The sequence below is a fragment of the Macrosteles quadrilineatus genome, unplaced genomic scaffold (genome assembly GCF_028750875.1).
Source record: "Macrosteles quadrilineatus isolate MER2022 unplaced genomic scaffold, UCM_ALF_1.0 Scaffold_3__2_contigs__length_128488019, whole genome shotgun sequence".
Lineage (NCBI taxonomy): Eukaryota > Metazoa > Arthropoda > Insecta > Hemiptera > Cicadellidae > Macrosteles > Macrosteles quadrilineatus.
The window spans coordinates 78,569,362-78,588,675 of NW_026542596.1; the positions used below are offsets into that span (position 1 = coordinate 78,569,362).

Genomic DNA, 19,314 nt, shown 5'->3' on the forward strand with positions numbered 1-19,314 from the left:
CCAAGTATGATTGTTTACAGTTATGCTTATGCTTTTGATTTATAAATAGTTTTTGATATTGTGTGAATGTTTGGTAATTTACTGTCTTCTATTGTTTCGATACAGTTATCATACATAACATTAAAACACTATTATATCTATGGTATATGTGTTTTACTATACCTTTACCGTAAATTACAAGAACAAAATTTTCTTAAACCGTGACCTCTCCCATTGCAAACGCAAAGCACGAGTATAGCTGCAATAAACATTTTATACTCATACACCAACCCCGTACGAAGGACCGGTATTCTGCTAGTGAATTATAAATCCACAGCCGTGCTATAATTCTCATTTCAACGTCTGTACTGCGACCACCGCTCAACATGTTAACCTCAACTTGTCAGTTACGTCTAGCAAGTGTCTAACAATGTTGCACATCCAACATTTATTGAATATCAACAAATACGTATTTCTTTTAATAACTATGATGTTCTAATCTTAAGTAAAGATTTCTCAATCTACACGTGTCCCGATGTTCCTAAACGAATAACAACTTTCGGCAGCTGGTCTGTGACAGTTTTGATGGTTTGTGATGTTTTACCTACGTCACCTACCACAGAAATTCTAAACTACCTTTTTCAGGATCTCTTAGGAGTTTAAGACAAATAAACGCACTGAAAATTCTTCCCAACTTGGGATATAACTGATGCCTTAGTATGAAGCGATAATAATCACTTATTTAATTTTAAACGGGGCAAAAACTTAAACGACTATCTATATAAATTATGAAATTTACTTAAGTGAACCCTACAATAAATCAACTTGGTTTACCTCTTTTGTTTCAACCGATAAAAGGCCGTTGTGACATGTCTTTACTGATAGCATTATAGCTAGACTTATGTCCAGCAATTTGTTAGTGTTTATTTACGAGTGATTAAATCAATTTATCAAATTGATGTCAAGAGAATTCTTGGACAGAAACAAGCTTTTTGGTTAAAAACTCATTTATTCTGGATATACTGACTTAAAGCCAGAAAATGGTTTGATTCCGGTCCATCAGGTTCCAGAAGTCAGGCATACGTTTAGTATAAGACACGAGGGGCAATGTATGAGTGTGATCATTTTAAACTTGTTTAAAGTAGATTACAAAATTTACTCCTAAAAAAATTAAGTATTTTTAAAAATACTTCCTAAAAACGTATCCTCCGTGATAAAAATAAGGCAACCAATACGAATGAGGAGAGAAGAGAATAACCATCCGAAGATGCAATCAACAGTGTTTAGGTATTTAAGGTGACTTTCAGGTGTATCTTAAACTTCTCAGATTTCCTTAGAGCCTAATAGATAATGGAATGGTCTATTAGGATTGTTAGTGGTTTGCCATATTTAATTTTAGAACGAATAAGATTCGCATTGATATGAAAATCATACTTCTTCAACCCCTTTAGAAATCCCTGTCCTACCTAATGAAAATCAGCGTGTCAGCAACCAAATTATTTTTTAGGAGTTTCGGCTGACAGTGGCGTTTTTCATCATTATTTCGCACCTATTGAAAAAAATGAGAAGGTAAGTATGAAACAATATTTATATGCGTTTAAGTAAAAATTAACACAGAGCCCCAAGAATTATATTTATAAATCAACCTCAAAAGTGAGCTAATTACTCTTAACAAGGTTACATTAAGTTGGTTAGCGCCTCGCCTTCTACTCATCTCCATAACTTTGCATTGCCATGTCTCGCATTTTTTAATTATTTTTTTAACTTTTCAACAAAATTAAACAACGAATATCACAAAGATTTCCACTGGTTCTACAATGTTCTATAAAATTAGTGGTTTTAATTTTAAAAATTGTTTTACATAACATTTTTAACCTCACGATAGCTAGGGACTCTTTTTAAATGAAAATCATACGATACTTTGACATTGATAAATGCATGATATTGAGAACTTAATCTCATTGCCGTGTCCCATTCGGCTAGACCCATCACGTAGTCAAAACAACAAATCGCATATGGATGCTTTACTATTGTGCAAAACGGAAAACCAATCAACATGGTTTAGATCCGGATATTACTCCCATTGTCAACACAGGAATGAACAAGTACTTATCCTAAACAATGACTAAACTGTACATACCTCGTCTTGCAGTTTAAATATAGTGTTTGAAGTCCACTATATATGTTTCGCCATGTATGGCATTTTCAAGTGGTTACAGAAAACATTAAAGTGGTTAAAGTTTAGTCTATACTACGCAGTTCAGGGGCTACAAAATGGAATCCAAACAATCAAACTACCTTTGGTATTTTTTTCAGTAATCTAGTATGGCCGCCCAAAATAATAGTTCTATAACTATTTCGCTTTCCAAAGCCGAAAAGTATGTGTTTGAGCAGATTATATTTATTCCATCAATGTTTTTTTTTTTTTTTTTTAGTGTCAAACCTATCTTTAATTGTTATGCAAACATCGCTTCTTTGCTTGTATTTCAAGGGCCAAACTCCTAAAGTAAGAAACTGTTTGAACGAAACATCGCGACCTCATCATTTATTTATTCATAATTCTTGGTACAGAAAGCCTCAGTGACCCATGTAAGTAGCTTAGGATCAACGTGTTTCAGATTTTAAAAGCACAACCACGTGTTGGTTAAAATATTTTTTTCTTGATACTAATTTTATATAATCATAAATTCAGCCTTTATGATCCTTTAAACTTTTGACGGTAGAACCTAACACTGCTGGTTTAAATAAAATGAAAAACAGCTATAACTTATAAAAATACCAGCAGAGTACCCGTCCGTCGTACGGGGTTGGAATATAAGTATAAAATGCTTATTGCAGTTATACTCAAGATTTGCGTTTGCAAGAAGGGAGGAAACAGTTTGATAAAATTTGCATTTTTAAATTTACAGTATCCTATAGTATTACACATCTACCATAGCCATAATGTTCTACCACTTCACCTAAACAATAGAGAAAAATAAACTAGGTGGCGTTCGCAGACGCATCCACAAAATTGAGCGGAGTCATCAAGGGTTCATATTATATTGTTTTTGTCATACTGCAGTAAAAACAGTCATTTTTAATGCATGCGTTGCGGGTCTAAAGTAGCATTTTAACTCTTTAGGAAGTAAAAATCGTTTTTAGCCTCTATAGAGTAAACATAATTTTTAGCCTCTATGAAGTAAAGTTCAGCTGTTGTCAACTCGGTTGTAAATTTCTACTGTAAACGATTGCATGTATCGAAATATGTATCGATTCGTGCTTCGTATAGTCTTAACCTACCGTCTACAGTACCATAGTATTTTAGCATTGCAGACACATTAATCCATTCCCACACTCAACACTGCTCACCATTACTACGTCCTTCACCACCCCCTACGTCGTGGACCTGTCTCCCTCTCTTCCCATAGCATTTTAGGATTGCAGATACATTAATGTAATTGCCATAGACAGTTCCCACACTCTGCACTGCAAGCCTTACTACTTCCTTCACCACTTCCTACGTCGTGGGGCATGTTTACTTCCCTTCTCATAGCATTTTAGGATTGAAGATACATTAATATAACTGCTACAGACGGTTCTCACACTATGCTCATACTTTACTACTTCCTTCACCATTTCCTACGTCATAGACCTGCTTCCTTCCCTTCTCATAGCATTTAAGTATTAGATACATTCATCTAACTGTCCAAAAGGTTCCCCCACTCTGCACTGCCAGCCTTTACTACTTCCTTCACCACTTCCTACGTCGTGGGGCATGTTTACTTCCCTTCTCATAGCATTTTAGGATTGAAGATACATTAATATAACTGCTACAGACGGTTCTCACACTATGCTCATACTTTACTACTTCCTTCACCACTTCCTACGTCACGGACCTGTTTCCCTCCCTTTCCATAGCATTTTAGGATTGCAGATACCTTAATCTAATCGTCATTAACAGTTCCCACACTCCAAACAACTCGCCTTCACTACTTCCTTCGCCACTTCCTACGTCGCAGACCCGTTTTCCTCCCTTTTGATAGCATTTTAGGAATGCAGATACCTTAATCTAATTGTCATAAACAGTTTCCACACTCCGGACAGCTAGCCTTGACTACTTCCTTCACCACTTCCTACGTCGCGGACCCGTTTTCCTGCCTTCCCATAGAATTTTAGGAATGCAGATACCTTAATCTAATCGTCATAAACAGTTTCCACACTCCGGACAGCTCTCCTTGACTACTTCCTTTACCAATTCCTACGTCGTGGACTCGTTTTCCTCCCTTCCAATAGCATTTTAGGAATGCAGATACCTTAATCTAATTGTCATAAACAGTTTCCACACTCCGGACAGCTAGCCTTGACTACTTCCTTCACCACTTCCTACGTCGCGGACCCGTTTTCCTGCCTTCCCATAGAATTTTAGGAATGCAGATACCTTAATCTAATCGTCATAAACAGTTTCCACACTCCGGACAGCTCACCTTTACTACTTCCTTCACCACTTCCTACGTCACGGACCTGTTTCCCTCCCTTCCCATAGAATTTTAAGAATGCGGATACCTAAATCTAATCGTCATAAACAGCTTTCACACTCCGGGCAGCTCTCCTTGACTACTATCTTCACCACTTCCTACGTCGCAGACCCGTTTTCCTCCCTTTTGATAGCATTTTAGGAATGCAGATACCTTAATCTAATTGTCATAAACAGTTTCCACACTCCGGACAGCTAGCCTTGACTACTTCCTTCACCACTTCCTACGTCGCGGACCCGTTTTCCTGCCTTCCCATAGAATTTTAGGAATGCAGATACCTTAATCTAATCGTCATAAACAGTTTCCACACTCCGGACAGCTCTCCTTGACTACTTCCTTTACCAATTCCTACGTCGTGGACTCGTTTTCCTCCCTTCCAATAGCATTTTAGGAATGCAGATACCTTAATCTAATTGTCATAAACAGTTTCCACACTCCGGACAGCTAGCCTTGACTACTTCCTTCACCACTTCCTACGTCGCGGACCCGTTTTCCTGCCTTCCCATAGAATTTTAGGAATGCAGATACCTTAATCTAATCGTCATAAACAGTTTCCACACTCCGGACAGCTCACCTTTACTACTTCCTTCACCACTTCCTACGTCACGGACCTGTTTCCCTCCCTTCCCATAGAATTTTAAAAATGCAGATACCTAAATCTAATCGCCATAAACAGTTTTCACACTCCGGGCAGCTCTCCTTGACTACTTCCTTCACCACTTCCTACGTCGCGGACCCGTTTTCCTGCCTTCTCATAGAATTTTAGGAATGCAGATACCTCAATCTTATCGTCATAAACAGTTTCCACACTCCGGACTGCTAGCCTTGACTACTTCCTTCACCACTTCCTACGTCGCGGACCCGTTTTCCTCCATTCCCATAGAAATTTAGGAATGCAGATACCTTAATCTAATCGTCATAAACAGTTTCCACACTCCGGACAGCTCACCTTTACTACTTCCCTCACCACTTCCTACGTCACGGACCTGTTTCCCTCCCTTTCCATAGCATTTTTGGATTGCAGATACCTTAATCTAATCGTCATAAACAGTTCCCACACTCCGAACAACTCGCCTTCACTACTTCCTTCACTACTTCCTACGTCGCGGACCCGTTTTCCTGCCTTCCCATAGAATTTTAGGAATGCAGATACCTTAATCTAATCGTCATAAACAGTTCCACACTCCGGACAGCTCACCTTTACTTCTTCCTTCACCAATTCCTACGTCACGAACCTCAAGCTAGTGTCGTCATTTGATTATATTTATGATGCATACCGTTTCTGTTCTAATATCTGTGAATTAATGCTATCAGCTATTTCTTTATCTACTGCATTCAAAAGTCAACAGCTGATCACATGTTTTTGTTTATGTGTCAAATACTGCTTCCATAAGAATTACATTGAAACTTTGAGACCCAGTGGGGCGGATTCCTGAGAGACTTTTTTAACGCCATATAGATGTTGGCACTCACCGATATGGTCTTTATCACCATGCAAAATTTGAAAACGATTGATTCAGCCGTCTAGGAGGAGTTTGCGTATTACGAAATGCATAAGAGTCGACGTATAAGAGCTTCGCTCGCTCCGCTCAATTATCAACAATTCGCAAAATATCACAAATTATTCATGAGATGAAAAACATAAACATAACTGTAAACAATCCTACTTTGACAGTTCTCATTGCGAATCACAGTTTTTTTTTTTTTTTTTTTTTTTTTTTTTTTTTTTTTTTTTGCTGCTTAGTTCAAATTAGCTGTTTTCATAAATGCAAAAAAATATAGTGCTGCACCCTGTTGATAAATCTTATAACTTTTTAATGCTTTTCCATATCAGAGAACCAACTTTTTTAGTTTAAACAGCTGACTAAATTCTTTAATTCCCTTTAAATATGAATACTTATAAGGGTAACATGGGGAATTACAGAGCCACTGGGGTGGAGCCCGAAAGGATTTTTGAGATAAGAATATGCCTATATGTTAATCGGGAATGTAAGCTATCATCATGCCAAATTTCAGCCCAATCCGTCCAGTGGTTAATGCGTGATTGAACTTGAAACACACAAACAAACAAACACACAAACTTTCACATTTATAGTATTAAGTAAGATATTACTAATCAAAAATTAAAAGCGGGTCAAGTAGGAGTTGTAACTGTCAGGTACACATCTACTCAACATCTGTCAAAACATTACCCTTCGCATGTTTATGGTAACAAAGCAACATCAGTCTCACTAATGTATACTTTATTACGCTACATGCTACTGCTACAATGTTACATACTGACTCCCAGTTTGTAAATGTAGATGCTGTTTGTGAACAGTTTGTCAGTTTAGTAGGGAGTGTTTCCCGTTATTGTTTCTAATATGAAAAAATAAGTTAAATTGTATTTGTTAAACCGATAAGTGAATTTAAATCAGTTTTCACCGTTAACAATGCCTTTGAAATTTTCTATCAAAAATTAACCTCCTAGCGAACAAGTTTTCAATCATTTTAAAGTTATCAATCATTACAAATGTAGAATACTGTATTCATCTAATAGACATTCGATGAATAATAAGGGTATATGAAAAATCTATGTACGCAAATGTTACCAGTAATTTGTTTTGGACCCAGAATCCTATTATTAGATTGTAAAACATTGCTAAACATTTAATTTAAATGGAATCACAGAAATCTACTGCTATAATTTTGATATCATAAAATTTATAGTAGTAATATTAGGAAAGCTGTTAAATAAAATTTTTCTAAAAGCAGTTGTAAGGAAACACATATTTAGTTGTCAAAAGCCCAAAACAAGGGTACAAATGTGGCTTAATCAAAAATACAAGTATAATTCAAGGACTTCATACATTTTTTTACTTTTTTAATGAAATGGCGACCATACAAAGTAGGCATTTTAAGCCAAGTATGAATGGAAATGAGTGTAGGATGAGTAGTGCGATCTTGCAGTCTTGTTAGTGACCAAGGCCGACGTATTCCTTAGACACAGATGTTAATTAATAGCCCATACATCTAATGGAAACTTAAGGACCAACAGTTTATAGTGGAATCTGAACACATTTTGCCTTGGTATTAACGAATTGGTCTTATTATCAGGATAGTACTGCGTATAGTCGTAGTACTCTCTATTGAGGACGTTAATCCACACCAGGGAGTATCGCATCCACAGTAAATGCCTAAAAATATCCACAATTCGTGACCTCCTAGTAGCTGGATTACAGGACGACGCCACCCGTCGACCCGTCCCAGTTATTATACCATTTATAAGACTGCCATTATTCTTAAGATCTGTTCTTAGATAACAGAACAGATATATGAAACACCAATGATATAAAGTAGGCTATTTTTATGTGTAGGAACAAACTATAATAAGTATGTAAGGCTACAAGTATGTATAAGCTTACAAATACAACATTTACTATGGGCTGTTGTTGTTGAAACAAACTTTTATTGTGCTTCCGGACCTTCCGGAGCCAACCTTATTAAGTTTGGAGGCATCTTGGTAGTATAATCTTTACATTCTATTTTTAGGTGTGAATTGACCATGAATTTATAATTGGATACGGTTGCAGTAATATTGTACGCATTACTTATTACAATAAATTGTAAGTTTATCAGCAAATTGTGAATGTTAAATATATATGTAAAATGTGTAATAACTGGTTTTTACTTATGTAACTAACTAATGCACAATATTATTGTATCACCGGGTACATTTGTATTTTTTGTGTATTTGAACGTGTATTTTACGAGTAGTAGATATGCATTATCTTTGTAAAAAATATTGTACTATTGGACACAAATAAAATGTGTTTGATGTTCCTTTGGTTAAGATCCATTCAAGCAATTCTGGCATTGCATTTTTTTATCATTTAATTTTTATTTTTATATTATTAAAGGTTAAAAATTATGATAATCGTTAAAACTCTATCTCAAATACGACGTGTCATCAACATGCCCGTTCGGATTATAGGATGACAACCAATGGTCGTAATGGATATATAGCATCAGTGATTGGTCGTATATAACCTGTGTATGTCTGCTCGTAAACATTTGAGGTATGTAAATTATGGTCAACCCTCTAATACATGTTCAGATCAAAAGTTAAGCGTGGATTGTGTGTTTTTTTCGCCTGTAAATCCACGAGCTGCATTTTTGTGTGAAAAAAGCACAATGCTTGTTTGCCATATGTATGTTTTTTGTGTGTTGTAATATGGGCAAAATAAAGTAACTATTGAAATTGGCCATAACTGGTCGAATTGATCTAGACGCCTAAGATTATAGCAAATCACTTCTCGGTATTTTCCATATTGGCCTACTCTGAAATTCGTTACTAATTTTGCTAAAGGCAGTTTTCCTAATAGTCTTAACTAAGCTAAAAACAACCCGACAATCGAACGAAACCTATACACTTCAATGAGATAATTATTTTAGTTAAAGCTAAGTTGTTCAAGTTGTTCGACTACACGTGGTTGAAAGCCATCCAATCCTGTTATCACTTCTCGCAGGCCTACTTCGACATTTGCATCTCTTACCTTCAGCAGGAGGTATTTGCATAAACTCTAGTCTCGGGAACGTCTCATGACATGGATTAAATGTAGTGTTACAGTGTTTAACTTCCGTTCTGAAAAACGATCTTTCCTCTACAATTCCATGTAAATATATATAATGAAGCTTAGACCATACTATTCAAGTATAAGAAGTTGTAGATTATATGGTTGATAGCTTAAGGAGTCTTTAAGAGGGCTATGACTCATTCAAGCAAATTTTGTAAGTATATAAGGTATGAAAAACCGTGTAAAGAATATATTACGAGACTACAGTACTGTATTATAAAATCAACTGTAAGAGGTATTTTCTGCAGGTCTATCGTAGAAGATGGTATGTTTCAGAAATGTATATAAAAAAATATAATATCAATTGATCTGTTAAATGAAAAAATAAAATAAAACAGCTTGCTACAAAGATGAACAAGACAAAAGCTTTGGTTTTGAGCTTGTTAATGAAAATGAAAACTTACCAGTTGTTATATCCGGCAAAACTGCTGTTTCACTCGTGGCTTTTAACTTAATCTGTAACAAAACAATTTAGTATATAAGTTTTTATTCATTGATATAAAGTTTGGCACTAATTCAATATTATCACAATTATTTGTCTGGATAGCCGAGTGGTTATAGTCTCGCTTTCAAAATAGAAGGTCGCTGGATGGATTCGAAGCGATATCACCACGTAGATGCATTTGTCATTTGGCTATTTATTATTGATGCTATCTAACAAAAATTTAGTTATAAGATAGTAAACATTCGTGTTTTGGGACATTTGCTTTAAAAAAAAAATAAAAAACACCACTGGCGTATATAAATATAAAAAAAACAGAAACATAAATAACAAAATAAAATTATTAAATATTTTAAAGGGGTAATAAATAACAATAGTTACGGAAAATATATCGTATTAAACAACTCATTACATAAACATAAAATTATGTAAAACAAAATACTGTAGCAATGGATAAAGTGGTATACCATACAAATATTATTTAATAGTTTTTAACAAGGACTCTCATGTTTTTAGTTGAATACGACCCTATTAATTAACTACAGAATTAATTTAAGAAATAAACATTATTCCAAATAATCTGCTTTAGATATTGTTTTATAAACCGTAATATATTTTGGGAGCTGAATATTTTGGTAACGGGTCGTGTATTAGTGTTGTGTGATAAGGCGTCTGATCAAAGGTTCAGCTCTGACATAATGAGATGGTGGCTTAGGCTCACAGAGGTATTTCAATATTACTTCATCAATCACATGGCTGAGCTCAGGCCCTTCTACCACGTTTAATCATAATGTGAGATAAGAAATTGCTTAATTGGTTAAATTTAACAATATGCCATAGGGTTGCAGTTTTAAAACGAGGAAACTTTAACTTGAAATACAGTTTGTGTGTCCTAGCTTCAAATCTTAGGACGCTATGGTTAAAAAAAAATTGTTTTCACATGACTTTAGGCTAGGCATAGAGGGGCATGAGGCACTACTAAGTACCTAAAAGCGTGATAAATTGGATTTTACCTGAAATTACGGAAACATCATACTGACCTCTACCACTAGACCAGCTCGCTCCATCAAACAAAATACCAGTAGAATAAAGATAAGCCAACAAGTAATTACGATTAGAAATTATTTTAACTACAATTGTATTAAAATTATGGTATAAGCTTTTCTAATCGAGTGTACCCGATGACAGGTGGAAGTAAAATTATTTAAGTTAGATGAAATAAAGCTTGAATGTAATAATACGTTTGAAATAACCAAAAAGTAATATTGTGGGCATTCTTATCCCACAACTAAATATTACGGATATTTTAAAGCTGATTTACTTGGTGTAATTACTTATATACCATTCGTCATACATATTCATTTACTTTGAATCAAAGTATTATTTGAGGTAAACGAGATTAGTAAAAATAATGCAATATATTCAGCATTTCAATGAACTGTCACTATGCATGTTAATCTGTCAGCTATCTAACGTAGCAGTGATTGTGCTGTCATTGCCATGTCGTAGTTAATCTCGTGTAGCAGACTACCTATAGTTTAGACGAGCCTGACAGTTAGTTTAATTCAGTGACCTTAGTGATTTTAAATTAATTTTTTTATTGAATTGGAAAAACATTTTTAACTTTATTTTTTTTTACTATGCAAAATAAAATCCGTTATAATAATAAAAAATGTAAAACTTTTATACGATTCCCAATATTTTGTTTACTTTATTTTTATTTTAGTTTCTCAATCAAAACTTAATTAATTTACCCTTTAGTAAAAACCAAAGATTACACATGCTACGCAAAATTTTGCGTAGCATGTGTAATCTTTGGTGAAACATATTTTCTCAGATTTCCGAAATGGTAACTGATTTTAATGTTTTTGTAAATTATATTCTTATTATGTCTTGTCGTTTACGATAACAAATGCACATCAACCGATATCAGCTTAAACAACATTGAATCATAAAGTGTTATTAGTGTGCAGAGCTAGTCATTAGCTGTGTACCGGTCAATAACTTGAACTAGACTAGAGTGATTAAGTGACAAGGACTGTTCAATTAGTTAAGTAAGATGAGACTATTTAATAGTCTTTAGCTTTGTATCAGCCACCACCATGTACAATACTGATTAGTACACATGTATATTATTTTAGTTTGGGTAATTAAAAGAACAACTATGATTTTCAATTTAAAAGTACATGTTTTCATAATTTGCTTGACAAAATTTTTTTTAAGGTTGGTATTTAAGCCTGGGTAATGAAACACTATTCACTTTGATTCAAAATACTAACTGTTGAGTACTACATTACTATAGTTCGGCCGCTTACAAAGCGACCTGCGAATCAATGCTAACCAATGCTTGCTAGAGGAGGTCGCTTTCTAAGCGGCCGAACAATAATACCTCCACACTCCCACTGGAGGAGTGAGCTGGTCTAGTAGTTAGAGCACGGGACTTCGGTACCTGAGGTCCCGGATTCAAATCCCACCAAATCAACAATGGATTTTATCCAAGTGATAATGCCTCAACCCCTAGGTCTAGCCTGAAGCAATGTGAAAACAATCCCGGGCACGTGCCTAGCGTCCTAGGAAAAAAATCTCTCTACACTCCAAGAGATTCAGTATACGATCAGAGTTTACAAATAATCACACATATTAAGTTGATATCCAAAATAATACACTGTTACTTAAGTCAGTTTATGAGGGATTCTTCCATTATTGGTTTATTTGTTAGCACGGCCAGTGACCTTAATAACTACACGTTTGGTCCAATGACGGTATTTCAAAATGGTTTTCTGCGTTCTCAAATAGTTTTCATGACCTACTTCATTTTACTATCGCCCAATACTATTTCACAGTCTTTATGAAATATAATGTGTTTGTATTCAATGTTATATGTTATAAGGTGTGTGATTTTACAAAATGTTATACTTGGGTAATATTTTGGGTATTCGCATTATACGAGTATCTTTGCCGATCGTATCTTTGCCAACGGACTCAAAGTGTACAATATCAAATGTACCTTTATAGGGTCTAAACGTATAATAGGTTATTGGTTAAATGTTAATAGGTAATAGGGGGTTTCAGACTTTAATGCTTGGCTTTACTATATTTTTAATTCTGAAGTCTTACCCTTAGAGCAAGCAAATGTATCATCGCACATTGAGAGAGCAAAACTCGTTATAATAGCTTGGGAATGACATCTTAATAGGTTTATATTTCATGTTGCCCCTGACATAGTTATTCTGCTCGGCACTTCTACTTGAATCACAATTCTCAATTCAGTTTCTTAATCTTTCTTCTGTTACTGAAAAGCCTAATTTAAAATATCATGAATTTATAAAACTTTGCATTCAACATTTTGTGATTTGTATGTAAGATTCTATAATGATAAGTTATAGCATATGTATGCGTACAATATGTGTACCACTAAGAAAATACTAATAATTTGTATTTCCAATTGTTTTTCTTACTGCGGGAATACTTATCCCGCACATCCTTCATTATATTTAATGTTATAGGTCTCCTACCTCATATAGAAATATAAGTTGTTACTAAAACGTGTTAGTAGCAAAAAATAGTAATAAAGTGCCACTACCTTCTTGGCCCTCCCTCCTGAACCACACCATAGTATCACAGATTGTAGTGGATTTGTCCTCAGCACTATCTGACTTTGTCACAAGTAATCACTGCTATTTGTCGTTTGTCAATGAGATTATTACCTTTACTCTAACCTATGAAAATCAATAATCAAGTGAGTCTGCTGCATTTAACTCTAGAGCGTTGATAAGTGTTATAATATTATGTTGGTAGAAAATACAAGCTAAAATATAAGCTAAATTTATAGGACAGTGGCAAACTTAATCAACAGTATGAATTCAGAAACCAAGCACACAACATCAAACATCAATTAACTAAATAAAAATGTAAATATTGATATATTGACGACGAACTTAGAACGTGTTTAATCTCACATAGTTTAGAATAATTTAAAGACCGTCACACTTAAGCCCATTATACTTAAGTTTTATTTATTTATTTATTTATTTTTTTTTTTTAAACAAACAGAAATACTACCTAGAACGATAAGAAACTGGTGCATTGAGGTTTATTTAAGTTGAAGGCTTCCTCTAAAACCAATAAAGAGTTTTTTTTTTTTTTTTTTTTTTTTTTTTTATTCATTGTTAAGCCCCTGAGCTGTGGATATTGTTGTAAGAATATATTACTTACGTCAATCAGCTCATTAAGTCGTGAGTTTCACCTCAGTAGATGTTTCGACACATTGTCATCATCAGCTGAGTTAGTACTTGTGAAGGTTTAATTCACCAGATGGCTTCGTCATGTTGAATAAATTAACACGTAACATGTAACACGAATACGACACGACACATATACATTTATAACACGTAAAACTTGAAGACATGCAGGCCTGCTCGAACAAAACATACGGTCACGCCGCGGGTCGGGGACAGACTGTTTGTCCCCGACCCGCGGCGTGACCGTATGTTTTGTTCGAGCAGGCCTGCATGTCTTCAAGTTTTACGTGTTATAAATGTATATGTGTCGTGTCGTATTCGTGTTACATGTTACGTGTTAATTTATTCAACATGACGAAGCCATCTGGTGAATTAAACCTTCACAAGTACTAACTCAGCTGATGATGACAATGTGTCGAAACATGTACTGAGGTGAAACTCACGACTTAATGAGCTGATTGACGTAAGTAATATATTCTTACAACAATAAAGAGTTACAAACGTTGGAGACAAATTGGAGTAAAGTGCGGCGACGTGACAGCTGTGAGGCGAGTGTGGCTGGGGTTGTACACTTGGTGGAACATATCGGAAAGGAAAATGTATAATGCAGAAACTAATTTAACAAATTTCCAATTGAAATTTACGTTTGTGTCTTGCAACATTTAATCTTATACGAGGAGACCTGTGAACAAATCGTGCAGTTTAATAGGGTCTAACACTTGTTTCCGAGGTAAAATGAATCCAGTACATAACCAAATTACCTTTGCAAAGATTATGTTCGTTTATAGCATTAACAATTCTACATTCATCCTTCACTCATATTTGGGTTAGAATATACCTACCTAGGTGGCGTTCCCATCTCGTAATGATAATGAAAACGTACTCTAGAAACATATTGTATGTGAGAGGGTGAATAGAAGCCCTTAAGGAAATTATCTTTTTAATTTACCTTTGCAGGTGTGCTAGATCATAAGCTTTAAAATGACACCATAATTATTGTACAAATCGGTTCATTAGGACGGCTGGAAAAGGGATGTAATGGGGAAAATCTTCATTTGGTTAAATATATAGATTTTCCAGTATGTAAACTTTCGATGTAATATGACTTAAATTAAAATTTCTTACGGCTTAAAGACTAAGTTAAGTATTAATATGCCTTTGAATCTCATTTCTGACTTGGCAAAGTTTCACTCAGGCATAAATAAATCCATTTTAAGATATTTAGTAATCTAAGTTCTACAGAAAATCCACTATTCAAATAATGACAAGTTTATGTCAAATGGTGGGTGAATGAGAAAGTGACCCACTTTGTAAAAATTATGTATATATTAATATAGAACCCGTTGTGTAAAACTATGTTATAAGTTCTATTAATTTACAAGGCCCAGGCGTTGGTGTGTGGCAACGTCGCACAGGCCTGTGCCATGGTAATATCGACAATAAAAAACCTGTATTGCTCAGACGCCCCACTGTGAATTAGCAACAGCTTTTTCAATAGGCCGGTACCGCGGTGTTGCCACTTTTGCCATGACACAGCCTTGTATTAGATTAGAAAAAAATAAGGTGATCATTGAATGCCTATTAGATCGGTAGTCCATTTTGTAAGGTAAAATCATGTTGAATAAGTTATTGCAATAGCTTATAGTTTCAAAAACTCGACAGTTGTGCTGTAATAGCAATGTCAACGTTCGTACCACAACCGCAGCTCAACAAATTAACATCAACATGTCAGTTTAGACCAACAAATCATGTTGAATAAGTTATTGCAATAGCTTATAGTTTCAAAAACACGACAGTTGCTGTAATAGCAATGTCAACGTTCGTACCACAACCGCAGCTCAACAAATTAACATCAACATGTCAGTTTAGACCAATATGTCGTCTAGCATAATATATTGAACGGGGAGTAAAATAGGTTACTTGTATAAGGGTTTATAAGAGAGTTAAATTATATATATTTTTTAAATTATTTAATAAATAATTCAACTTCCTAATTTATTTTAAATGTAGAATAGTTATAGAACTGGAATGTATCCTATACTGTAACAATTTGAAAGCAATTATATAATACAAATCTGATTGACTGATTAAAAAGGTTTAGTTTTTAAGTTAATAATTTTTAACATGTTAATAGACATACTAATGTTCTAAATACTAACAATATTTTTGTAACATATATTTATTTCACCAATAATTTTAATAGTTTTAAGATTTCACTAATATTGAATTTGTTTAAACACATAATCTGCAAGAAAAATAAATATATAGACTGACTGAGTGACACCCCGTGGTTACGTACCGCTGGAGGCAAAAAAATCTTAAAAACAAAGTATCTTTTGTGGCCATTTTCAATTTTATATAAACATGTGTTAAGGTTATAGAAGCCGTCTGATCAAAGGCTTAGCTCTGACATAATGAGATGGTGGCTTAGGCTCACAAAGGTATTTCAATATACCTTCATCAATCACATGGCTGAGCTCACGGCCCTTCTACCACTTTTAATTAAACATTGCGAGGAGAATATTTTGCTTTATTGGTTGAATCTACGTGTACCAGATTAGTTTGTCAAGTATATAAAATTGAAGGCATGATGTAATAGCTATTTACATTACAAGTGTATTAAGAGCGTTTTTACATCACGCAGGTGAATGTTGTGTAACGAGCGGAAGCGAGTTGCTTAATTCACCTAAGTGATGTAAACACGTTCTTGCGTAACGTGTAACGTACAAGATTTTACGTGACCCGAGAATATACAGGGGGTTACGTACAATATTTTTCATTATCCATTTCACTCATCTTCTAACAGTAACGTTCTTTTACAAACAAAAGCTAGGTTAGGAAAATACTTTAAAGCATAATAATAAAATTCAAGCGGACTGCTGATTTCTAGCGTTGAACGTCGTTGGCACCATAGAGGTATATTTTTTAAGTTAAGCACTCAATGTTATTTAAATGGGCTTCATTACTTCACCGAGTGAGTTCTTGAACTCTACTTCACTCGTAACGTAAAGAAGTTACATCACGCTTGGGATGGGAAGTTTAACAAGGCGGGTTAGGTAAACACATTAATTACACCTAGAAGTCGTAAGTAGTAGATTAAAGCACAAGGTGTTGCACACAACTCTTTGCAAGAACTGTTCATTACAAAATATTTTAAGGTAATTATAATTAAACTATCATGTCTTCTATTATTTATCCATTTGAAACACTCTCTCACGTGTACAAAATGTGTTTTACATCTTACCCACTGTCAAAACAGTCGAAGTTTGTACAACATGATATCGTATCGACTTGTCAGTCAACATCATGGCAAAATTGCCGGTCCTGTGTATCAGATAACATTCTGTCAACATTCTTGTGTGTTCGTTTATGATCTAGTTCAGTTGTAGTAGTGATTAAATTTTGATTTAAATATTTCATCATGATTGCAGATTTTTTCAGTTTATTAATTTTTATTATTGTAATTGTTTGTAAATCTGAATGAAGAAAATCGTACAAAACCTACAAAATACATGATCGAGTACTTAAATTGTATTAACTTAAATGTTAAGTAATTTATAAACATAAAAAATTCAATAATCTGGATCGATTATGAAATAACATCATATTCTTATTTAAATACGTTTTTTATATTAAATTTAAAGTTTAAGTAATTTCAGACAACGAATATATTTTTCTTAAAATATTTATTTCATCTATAGAATTAAAAGTTAATAAAGTGCAAATATTGAACTGGGGATTAATGTTCAATTATCTTGCAAAAAGAAAACATTTCCATTACACCCCACGTTTGGCCCAAGTTTAGATGACATTTGTAAATGACGATATGATCAAGATATTTGTGGTTCAACATTTTCCATTTGCTCACTTTAATAAAATCCTTTCTATTAAACAGCAAATATTCTATATATTTATATATAGGGATAAGTGTTAAAGTGAGTGCAATGCAGGTGGAAGGGATAAAAAATGTTAATATCTTGTATATCAATTGAAATAAATCGCATTTTATATAGGAATAAGTACAGACTAAATTGAAAATATTCAAAACTATGGTAATAGTAGCCTTTTTATATACAATACATGTATGCAATGTAGTTTATTGATCAGCAACAAAACAACCCTTACAATTGAGCATTACAGAAGACCCAACCCAACTCTCGGGGTGGCTGGGGCTATGAATAAGACATGACGTCATAAGATATGCGGTGACGTGTGGCCTGCCATCACACGGCCTCTTAGATAATCAACTTGGGAAACTTCACACTGCATTAGTTTCATTAAGGGATATTAAAATAAATATGGCCATTAGAAAAGTTTTACTAAAAATTAAAAGGTGATGAAAAGGTTAAAAATACACAATGCAAATTAACTATAAATCGCTTTATATCTAGTTTACATCTCAAGCTGAATCAACTTTTAAACTAAACAATTCCAAACATATCTAATCATTTAAACGATCTTAAGGACACAAAATATAACAGATCATTAACTGCAAAATCAAAACCATTCCAGCCAGATGTTTAATATTACACAGCTAATATTAATACAACAAAATTATGAGCGTAATGAATATTATTTTAAACCAAATTAAGACTATTATGTTGTCTGTCATATTGGTTGTCATCCATTGGTTTGCCATGTTTTCCAAGCGTTGAATATTCATCACAATAATGTATGATGTAAATGTCACATCACTCGACCTCTAGAAGAACCACAGCTGCAAATCGCATCACAAATTGTATTGAGAAATATGTGCATTTGGTTACAGATGTTAAGTAGCGGACTATTTTATGATTTAAATTTGATAACTTTCATCAAGCAAAATATTACACTATTCGAATTCAAATATTCAAATATATGTAATAGAGAATTTACAACAGCTTGGCCTCAACGAGAAAAAAAACTCGTCGGAAAGGTCCAACTGATGCATAAAGATAACAAACAAAATGTTTAAATTGTTTTCTAGAACAAATGTTTATAAATATACTATTTCTAAGGTGGTTGATAGCAGGTATTTTAACTTGAAACAAAGTACATGGCAGCACACTAAAAAATCTAAATGTAAGGTCATAAGTAAATTGGTTTATAATCTACGGAATACTATTTTTGAGTGCTTAAATATTTGGTCCTCTTTGATTTTCATGGTTCGTAGACCATGTTTAAATTTTTTATTTGCACTGTGGAGGCAGTGCCGAGCTGATTGAAAAAATAAAACATGAAGAGTCGTGAACATAACCTCTCACTTTGAAACGCCCATGCATTCTCACAAAGCAAAAAAAAAAAATATTAATAATGCGTCAAAAACTTAGCTAAGGTATTTCGGATTGACTAATGTATACAGAAAAATCTATTCTCTAGTCGATAGACTTCTATTCACGTGTATTTACTTAAACTTTTAAATGGCTTGTCAATGTTTGATTAGGTTTCGTTAATTTTCCATTGGAAGTTTATAAGTATAAAAAAAAACTGTGCTTTTAAATTTAAAGTTTGAATGTTATTACTAGCTATGAATATTATCG

At 34.0% G+C, this 19,314-nt stretch overlaps 1 protein-coding gene across 1 annotated transcript in view; it reads right to left on the reverse strand.

The window, feature by feature from the left end:
- Positions 1 to 19,314, reverse strand: part of LOC128988484 (uncharacterized) — a 730,054-nt gene that overhangs the window by 464,819 nt on the left and 245,921 nt on the right. The window contains exon 6 of the mRNA XM_054409815.1: positions 9,517 to 9,568. The gene's annotated coding sequence lies outside the window, so the exon portion shown is untranslated. The remainder of the gene's footprint in view (positions 1 to 9,516; positions 9,569 to 19,314) is intronic.